Genomic DNA, 9,492 nt, shown 5'->3' with positions numbered 1-9,492 from the left:
CACTCATAAAGTCTCCACCTTTGGGACTTTTAACCCTAAAATGGCTCATGCAACTTCTAACCAAAATGAAGAGGAAAGTTTTGAACTTTATACCTCCAAATGCAACTCCTTCCTCTGTAGATCTCAAATCCAAACTTGCAATTCAAGATCTAGGCTTCACAAGCTCCTCTCCTTATTCTTCACTAACACACCAAGGCACTTCTAGCTACACAACACTCACTCTCAAGCTAAGGACGATGGGAGGCTCTCTTAGGGTTTCACTCACTGATATGGAGGTTGAGAAATGAGCCTTAGCATCCATTATATAGTGCACAAGTCAAATATTAGGGTTTGCGTCTAGACCCATTACGCCCAGCGTAACCCTGGGTATGCCCAGCGTACCCAGGCGAGTCCGCGTCCAATTTAAGCGCATGAGTACGCGCAGCATACTCATTTGCTACAAGAACTCTTTCAAAGGACCACTTTTGACAATTCGACAAAATGGAAGGATATAATAGCTTTACCTGGATTTCAGGATGTTACAATTCTCCCTCACTAGAACCAGACTTCGACTTCGAAGTCTCATGCCGAAAGCAACTCCGGATGCTACTACCGCATCTCTGACTCCGATTCCCAAGTCAGCTCAGGCCCTTTCTGATGCTGCCACTGGACCTGAACCAATGGCACCTCCTTGTTCCTCAGAACCTTGACCTTGTCCAAGATCGCGATCGGTCTCTCAATATAATTCAGACCCACGTCCACATGGATATCCTCCAATGGCACCACTGCCGACTCGTCGGCTATACACTTCCTCAGCTGAGACACGTGGACGGTGTCATGAATCTGGCTCAACTCCGTAGGTAGCTCTAATCGATATGCTACCCTGCCCACCCTCGCAATAATCCTGAACGGTCCAATGTACCGGGGCTCCAACTTGCCCCTTTTCCTGCATCGGATCACTCCTTTCCAAGGAGACACTTTCAGGAGTACAAAATCTCCAACCTAGAACTCGAGCTCTGATCGACACCTATCCGCGTAACTCTTCTGGCGACTCTGGGCCGTCAGCAATCTCTGTCTAACCAGTTGTATCTGCTTTGTCGATTGAAACACCATCTCAGTGTTTCCCATCACTCGCTGCCCTACCTCTCCCCAACAAATGGGAGTCCGACACCTCCTCCCATACAATAACTTAAAGGGAGGCATACCAATGCTCGAATGTTGGCTGTTGTTATAAGAAAACTCAGCCAAAGGCAGATACGTGTCCCAACTCCATCCGAAGTCCAACACACATGCTCGAAGCATATACTCGAGCGTCTGAATCGTCCGCTCACTCTGTCCGTCCGTCTGCGGGTGGTAAGCGGTACTGAAATGCAGCCTAGTACCCAACTCCTCATGGAACTTCTTCCAAAACCTGGAATTGAAACGCACATCTCTATTTGACACAATCGAGATCGGTACACCATGCCGTGATACCACCTCTCTTACGTACACCTCTGCCAGCCTCTCTGCGGAAGAGCTCTCACTGATAGCGAGAAAATGAGCGCTCTTCGTCACGCGGTCGACGATCACCCAAATTGCATCGACGCCTCTTGCAGTCATCGGCAATTTAGTGATAAAATCCATGGAAATTTGTTCCCACTTCCACTGGGGAACCTCAAGCGGCTGCAAATTGCCATGCGGACACTGGTGCTCGGCCTTAACCCTACGACAAGTCAAGCACCTCTCTACAAACCAAGCCACATCCCTCTTCATACAGGACCACCAATAATCTCTTTTCAGGTCCAAATACATCTTAGTGGCCCCGGTATGGATCGAAAACCTACACCTGTGCGCCTCCTCCATCAAAATGGCACGTGCCCCGCCCTCAAATGGCACCCAGATCCGGCCCTGGAAGGTCATAAGCCCCTGGCTATCGGCAATGAACTCTGATATCTGCCCAATCACCCGCTCTTGCTTGCGGTTCTCCAGTCTCATGGCCTCCACCTGGGCCTCTCGAATGGTGTCCAACACCGGAGTCATCACTGTCAACCTCCTACAAACATCTCGCAAAGGGGCACTCTCTGCCCTGCGACTCAAGGCATCGGCTACCATGTTAGCCTTGCCCGGGTGGTACAGGATCTCACACTCATAATCCTTTACCACATCCAACCATCTCCTCTGACGCATGTTCAGGTTAGGCTGATCCATCAGATACTTCAAGCTCTTGTGGTCCGTGTAAATGGTACACCGAACCCCATACAAATAGTGACGCCAGATCTTGAGAGCGAACACCACAGCCCCCAACTCCAGATCGTGAGTAGGATACCTTGTCTCATGAGGCTTCAGCTGCCTCGATGCGTATCCTATCACATGCCCTCTCTGCATCAGCACTGCACCCAGTCCCGATATCGACGCGTCACAATATACCACAAAGCCCTCGATTCCTTCCGGAAGGGCCAACACTGGGGCTTCGCACAATCTCTGGCGAAGTGTCTCGAATGAGGTCTGCTACTCCGGGCCCCAACTGAAAGCCACGCCCTTCCGGATCAGCCTGGTGCGAGGAACCGCAATCCTGGAGAAATCCTGAATGAATCTCTAATAATATCCAGCCAACCCCAAGAAACTCCTGATCTCCGAAGGGGATCTCGGTACCTCCCAATTCATCAACTCCTCAATTTTGGCCGGATCAACCAATATCCCATTCTGGTTGATGAGGTGCCCTAGTAACTGGACCTCCCGTAACCAGAAATCGCACTTGGAGAATTTGGCGTAAAGCCTCTCCGATCTCAGAACTCCGAGGATCTCCCTCAAATACTCCTCATGCTGCTCTCTGGACCTCGAATACACCAGTATATCATCAATGAACATGATCACCGAACGATCCAACATCGGCCTACATACCATGTTCATGAGATCCATGAACGCCACCGGTGCATTGGTAAGCCCGAAAGGCATCACCACGAACTCGTAATGCTCGTAACGAGTCCTAAATGCTGTCTTCTGGATATCCTCATCACGCACCCTCATCTGATGATATCCATACCTCAAATCAATCTTGGAAAACCAAGACGCTCCCTGCAACTGATCGAACAAATTGTCGATCCTTGGTAAGGGGTAACGGTTATTGACCGTCAGCTTGTTCAACTCCCGGTAATCATTGCACATCCACTGTGAACCATCCTTTTTCTTGACAAAAAGGATCGGCGCTCCCCACGGCGAGCTACTCGGCCGTATAAACCCCTTCCCCAACAGCTCCTGAAGCTGCGAGGATAACTCCTGCATCTCTGGAGGTGCAAGGCGATAGGGCTCCTTGGCGATAGGCGCTGCCCCTGGAACCAAATCGATACAGAACTCCACCTGCCTCTCGGGAGGCACACCCGACAACTCCTCGGGGAAAACATCCGGGAACTCACGCACTATCAGGACCTCATCGACCGATCTCGATCTCTCTACACCTACCCTTGTATCCACCATATAAGTCACAAACCCACTACAACCCTGCTGTAGACTTTGTCTCGCTCTCGCGGCTGAACAAAATGTCGACCCAGAATGGGTACCCTCACCATAAACCGTAAGGACTCCCCCACTAGGGACTCGTATGGTCACCAGCCGACGCTCGCAGTCGATAACTGCTCCAAATCTGCTCAACTAGTCCATGCCCACGATGACACAGACATCTCCCATAGTAATCGGAACCAACTTAATCGGAAACTCAACGCCGAAGATCTCAAGTACACATCCTCGAATCACATCAGTGGCATACACTGCTCTCTCGTCAGCTATGGAAACTCGCAAAGGTCGACTCAACGCCTCACAACGAATACTGTTGTGCCGACTAAAGGCTAACGACACAACTACCGACTCGCACCAGAGTCAAATAACACCAAAGCAGGTACAGAACACACAAGAAATGTACCTACGCATACCACAATATAAGCATAACACCACAAACTCAAAATGAGCATATGAAAGAATACATACCGGCCACAACATCGGGTGTTGCGCGGACCTCCTCCGTCGTCAGCTGGAAGGCTCTCCCACGAGACTTCGGCGCCTCGGCCTTTACTGGTCGACTCTTTGTAGCTCGAACAGCAACAGGGACAAACCTCTAAGAAGCTCCTGAGCTAACCCTCGTAACTGCGGACACTCGGCCTTCCAGTGTCCGGTCTGGTTGCAGTAAAAACAAACTGCAAACCCCTTGGGGCAATCCTTGGCCATATGCCTCTCCTTGCCACACTTGTATCAAGACCCTGCTCTTCACATCCCCTCATGACTCTTTCCGCACTTGCCACAAGTGCGCCCCTTCTGGTTCCCTGATCTCGAATCGGCGGGCTTAGCCCGCTTGGCAACCGGCTGGGACTCTGCTGGCCGCCGATCCCTCCCCTGAGACTCCGCCCATTCCCTGGCCTGAGTCTCTAGCTCAATCTCCCTCTTCCGGGCATTTTCCTGAAGCTAGGAAAATGTACGGTACATCGAGTTCCACCAATCCTTTGCCCCCAAGCGAAGCTGGTTCAGCGCAAACCGAACTCTCAGATGCTCCGGACATGAACATGTGCAGAAGCACCCCTCAATGTCAGAGATCCACCACATCGCAGCTATCGGATCCTGAGTCCCATCAAACTCCGGTGGCTTTGTGTTACTGAACTCCCGGTACAGCAACGCGTCACCCCCTTGCGGCCTGGCAGCAGCAACAGCCACAGTGGCTGCAGCAACAACAACATCAGTAAGAGCAGCATAACGCTCATCAAAAGTCTCGATCAGTGTGATCTTGATAGACCCAAACATCTCTAGAATCTCAGCGCGGATGGCAGCAACCACCTCATCATGAATCATCTGGCGGAGCTCCTCATCGCTCACACCCCCTCACTTGTCCCTGGCCTGTGGTGTGCCCCCACCATGATGTCTCTCTGAAATACAACACAAGATATCAGAGACTCGCTCGAGTGTACACACACTCGATATCCCAATCCTACTTGATCCCTGGTACCCTAAGGATTCTTACTTGGGCTGCCCACTGATCCAGTGCCTTCGGTAGTACGACCCCAATACTACTGTCCACAACGCATCAATATTCACCACAAGTCCTCCTCCTAGGATCCTAAATCCCAAGTACTCTACTCTCTCTCTATGCATAGTCTACTCTCAAGCAGATCTCTCATAAGCTCCTCGCTGCTATCTATTCACTCTCAAGCATCTCCTAGCAGCAAAATCCCTAGGCTAAGGCATCACAAATCAGGCCACTCTAGTCCTAATAAGAATACCTAGCCTACTCTAGCATGCATATCATATCATAACACATCTCATACCTCATAATGTAAAGGGTATTTTGGGAAATCATCGTTTGGGCGCGCGGCTGATCGTACACACTGCTCTGCCATGCTCTTTCAAAAACTTTTTACTCTTGAGAAAAATTTTGTAAATTATTATTTTGAAAGTCCCTCAAATCCTCAGTTTGAGTCCAGATACGCACGAAGGTGCACCCGAATCCCTCAAACCAAGGCTCTAATACCAACTTGTAACACCCAATTTTTCGAATAAATTTTCACATTAAAAAAAACCATTTTCATTCATAATTGTTATAAAACATCACTGTATCACATAGTCAAATCATAACATCACATCCCAAGATCATAATATAAAAACTCCTCGTGTGTGTACTGATCAAACCGACGCCTTCCCGCGATCCTCACTGGTACCTGAAACACTTAACACAACACTATAATCATAAATGCTTAGTGAGTTCCCCAAAATACCACACACAACACATATTAGCCACTCAAGGCTATAACTTTGTTTGAACCTCTGGTGAATGTGTCTCAGTGGGACCCTCCAGTCCCATAACTCTGTGGGTCCTCTGGCCCTAACTCTGTGGACCTTCCGGTCCTAAATCTGAAAACTTTGGTACATACATGGCATAAATCACATAGAAGTCACATCATGCAAAGGCATACAAAATACTCTGTCACATAACTCTAATTACCACTATAGGTAAAGTATAGTGAGAAGACTCACCTCGGGTAACTCGGTAAAATCTCGAACTCTGTAAAATCCGATCTAGCCTCCGCCTAATCATATGAAATAAACACTCTAAATCAATACATCCCTTAAGGCTAGGCTATTCTCTCTCTTAGTACACTCAGAAGGGTAAAAGACCATTTTACCCCTCTCATGGCTCAAAGACCCTAAAGTTGACCAAACCCTAAAAGTCAACAAAAGTCAACCTCTCGGGTTACGCTGCGCGTGCCAAACATATACGTTGGGCGTACTCGGTGCCTTCTCAGAAAACGGGGGTGCGCGACCCCTTACGCCGCGCGTACTGGGATTACGCCCAGCGTAACTCCTAGTTTCAGACTCTAAGCATTTTGGGGTTTTAATCAATTAAGACCCACGTCCAACTTCTAGATCTGACCATTTATAACCCTCTTAATCCGTAAAGTCGGTGACTTTAAGCCTTTGCATGGCTGGACAAGTCACTAACACCCATAATACTCCACTTCCTAACACTAGAAAGCTCAATACTCAAGCATGACCTCATATCCACGACCAAGATGGTAACTTTATGGATCTATAACACAAATACCACTGAAATGGGACAGATCTAGGTCCATGGAGCACATTACACTCATAAAGTCTCCACCTTTTGGACTTTTAACCCTAAAATGGCCCATGCAACATCAAACCAAAATGAAGAGGAAAGTTTTAAACTTTATACCTCTAAATGCAGCTCCTTCCTCTGTAGATCTCAGATCCAAACTTGCATTTCAAGCTCTAGCCTCCACAAGCTCCTCTCCTTATTCTTCACTAACACACCAAGGCACTTGTAGATCCAAAATACTCACTCTCAAGCTCAGGACGACGGGAGGCTCTCTTAGGGTTTCACTCACTGATATGGAGGTTGAGAAATGAGCCTTAGCATCCATTATATAGTGCACAAGTCAAATCATATCTTGTTTGGGAACAAATTCCGCAACTGTTTTCTTTAAAACAAATACTCTGATTTATAAAACAAAGCATAAACAAATCGGTCTTTTCTGGCCGTGAAATCGGGGATGTCACATAAATTGTGACTTTGACTAAGGAAATTGTTATGAATTTCTCTAACTATTTTAATAACTAAGAAAAGTCTAAGTAATCTCAAGCTTACTGGATTATTATAGCCACGTAAGGACTCCAACTCTATGTATGACAACTTAGCAATGCGACTCAAAGATGACTAAATATTTGCTCAATTCTATCTAAGTTGGTACTTGCATCGTTTTTCGTGCAACTTATACCCCGAAGTCCCGGTATCATTCCCGAGCCCCGAATCAAGTCCCGAGGCCCCGAAGATCCCGAGAAGTGCAATTCCCGAGCCGAAGCTCTGCCCGCGAGGAGTCCGGTTTTTGTGAAGATCTTCCAGATCTGCCGAAGAATACTACTTCTACAGGCCGTAGTGTTGTCCGGTCATCTTCTAATCAAGTGAGTGTAGTTACTTTCTTCTAACGCATAATTATGAAGTATTTTATACGAAATATGTGCTATGTGTATAATATAAAGATTTTTATATGTGTGAGTGTGTGGTCACTTTCTTCTAACACATAAATATTAAGTATTTGTTATAAAATACGTGCTATGTATATATATATATATATATATATATATATATATATATATATATATATTGTTGTTTATATGTATGAGTGTGTGGTTACTCTCTTCTAAACACATAAATATAAAGTATTAGCTATGAAATACGTGTTATGTGTTATATATTAATTGTCTATATGAGATGGGCTTGGAATTGATGTTTTTATATGGGTGTTAAATGATTTAAATTGTGCTTGTATTTATATCTACAAATATGTTGGGTAGAACATGGGTAGATGAATTAGATGATGTGTGATGATAATTAGGTGATGAGAAATAGGTGATGATAATTAGGTAATGAGAAATAGGTGATGATAATTAGGTGATGAGATAGGTGATGATAAATAGGTGATGTGATATGAGAGGAGATACCATAACCTTGACCGGCGATGTGGAAATTTGGTGATGTAGTCATCTACCAGAGTATAGATGGCGACCATGGACTATTCTAGATGACCCCGTGGAAACACCAGCAGGCTCATAACCTGTAGGTGATGAATTACGAGTCCAGACGATGTTGTGTCTACGTATTCATGCGATGATACTCTAACCCTTAGGTGATGAATTACGAGTCCAAGCGATGTTGTGGCTGCGTATTCATGTGACGATAGTCTAACCCTTACTATGAATTACTAGTCCAGGTGATGTTGTGACTACGTATTCATGCGATGATCCTTAGGAATAAACATATAAGGAAATGTGATGTAAGAAGATGAGAGGTAAATACGATGTAGGAGATGACCCTTAGGATAATCCCTTAGGGAAGGTACTCAAGAGATAAACGAAGATAATAGGGATGGGTAATTGGGTTGATTGTTTGATGATTGAATATATATATATATATATATATATATATATATATATATATATATATATATATATATATATATAATATTGTGGGTTGAAAACCCTATATGCTCACCAGGCTACCAAGCCTGACCCACTCAATTTAATTGTATCACAGGTATCGATACGAAGCTGCTTTGCACTGAGAGATTAAAGGAGATGTAAATCACTAGAGTAAATGAATGTATGTTTTGTTTATGCTTATGTGTCTGTATCGGAACATGACATCCCGAGGTTTTATTATTTAATGAAAATACATTCTCTTTGAGAAATGTTTTGATAAGTTTTTATCATATCTTGTTTGGGAACAAATTCCGCAACTGTTTTCTTTAAAACAAATACTCTGATTTATAAAACAAAACATAAACAAATCGGTCTTTTCTGGCCGTGAAATCGGGGATGTCACATAAATTGTGACTTTGACTAAGGAAATTGTTATGAATTTCTCTAACTATTTTAATAACTAAGAAAAGTCTAAGTAATCTCAAGCTTACTGGATTATTATAGCCACGTTAAGGATTTAAAACAAGTATTGCACCATTGGATTCGAATGATATGTTCATCAAAAAGTCAAAGTGAGGGTTATTAATTTTATTGGCCTCGACAACCACCATTTTAGTGTAAAATATTTAGGGTTATTAATTTTATTGGCCTCGAGAACCACCAAATTTCCTCCCCAACCTTGATGGTTGTTCCATCTTTGATCACCCCATGGTTGCTCATATCCTCTTCGATTTGACCCGGAATACCCCCCCCCCAAGGCATTTGCTTCTTCCTAATCCTCCTCTTGTAGTTGAGGGCACACGTCAGTTAGGTGCCACACTTGAGTGCAAATACTGCAAGGGTGAGGTGTGGGTTGCACACCTTTATCTTTAGCTAGCATCATTACCACTTTTGTAAGTTTGGACGGTTGATCTTCAATTTGAGGAGTTTGGACTTCTTTTACACCACGGGGTGTATCCGTGTACCATTATTCATCATCACTTGAATGCTTAGAGTCTTCATCCATGTTCTTGATTAGGTTGCGGATTTCAGTTGGAGTCTTGTCGGGTAAAGACCCAC

Source organism: Lactuca sativa, chromosome 2 (genome assembly GCF_002870075.4).
Source record: "Lactuca sativa cultivar Salinas chromosome 2, Lsat_Salinas_v11, whole genome shotgun sequence".
Lineage (NCBI taxonomy): Eukaryota > Viridiplantae > Streptophyta > Magnoliopsida > Asterales > Asteraceae > Lactuca > Lactuca sativa.
Note: the sequence above shows the minus strand (reverse complement) of the source record.